The sequence below is a fragment of the Physeter macrocephalus genome, chromosome 4 (assembly GCF_002837175.3).
Source record: "Physeter macrocephalus isolate SW-GA chromosome 4, ASM283717v5, whole genome shotgun sequence".
Classification (NCBI taxonomy): domain Eukaryota; kingdom Metazoa; phylum Chordata; class Mammalia; order Artiodactyla; family Physeteridae; genus Physeter; species Physeter macrocephalus.
The window spans coordinates 1,311,955-1,312,907 of NC_041217.1; the positions used below are offsets into that span (position 1 = coordinate 1,311,955).

At 68.6% G+C, this 953-nt stretch overlaps 1 long non-coding RNA gene across 1 annotated transcript in view; it reads left to right on the forward strand.

Moving 5' to 3' along the window:
• The window catches only part of LOC129392041 (uncharacterized), a 6,788-nt gene that overhangs the window by 1,524 nt on the left and 4,311 nt on the right, over window positions 1-953 (forward strand). Inside the window, exon 2 of the long non-coding RNA XR_008616998.1 lies at window positions 232-431. This is a non-coding gene — a long non-coding RNA (uncharacterized lncRNA). The remainder of the gene's footprint in view (window positions 1-231; window positions 432-953) is intronic.

Below are 953 nucleotides of genomic sequence, written 5' to 3' on the forward strand. Positions count from 1 at the left end.
ACCCTCTCCTGCCTCCACCATCTGTCTTCAGGCAGCAGCTCTCAGGAAGGGTCTGCTCTCAGCCCCCGGTCTGACCAGGCGCCCCCTTGTCTTCCGACCCCTCTGAGGGCTGAAGGGCTCTCCAGCGGTGCAGGGTCTCGGGGTGGAACGTGGGAGCGGGGACGAAGGACTCGTCTCTAGCCTGCGGCAGGGCCCCGCGCTTCCCGCCCTCACGGCTCGCTCCTCGCGCAGCAAATCCCCACGGCGCACAAGGACTGGGTGTGCGCCCTGGCCTTCGTCCCGGGCCGCCCCATGCTGCTGAGCGCGTGCCGCGCAGGCGTCATCAAGGTCTGGAACGTCGACAACTTCACGCCCATCGGCGAGATCAAGGGCCACGACAGCCCCATCAATGCCATCTGCACCAACGCCAAGCACATCTTCACCGCCTCCAGGTGGGTGCCGGGCAGAGAGCTCTGCTTCTGCTGCCCACCCTCTCCCGGGCACCGTCCCCGCGGGCCAGGTCACGGAGCAGACCCCACGGCGCCCCGGCCTGCGCCCGCCTTCACGGAGCGCCCACGGGGGATGCCGGGCCCCAGGCTGGGCCCACCGCCTGTGTCCCAGCCCTTCCTGCCCCTGACACAGCAGCCTTGAGCCCTGTGCGGGTATCTCAGACCACAGAGCAGCCCGCCTCCCTCAAGCCCCAGCTCTGGTCCCATCCAGGGACGCCCAGGCCCTCTGTCCCAGGGGCAGCTGCTCAGACGGCCTCTTCTTTTTCCTTCTCGTTCCGACCACGTTCCTCCTCTCCGCCTCCCCCTTCCCGCCGCCTCCTGCCTCTCCCCCAACAGTGACTGCCGGGTAAAGTTGTGGAATTACGTCCCTGGACTCACCCCCTGCCTTCCTCGCCGAGTCCTGGCCATAAAGGGCCGAGCCACCACCCTGCCCTGACCTGCGCGCCCCCTCCGCATCCTCTCCCC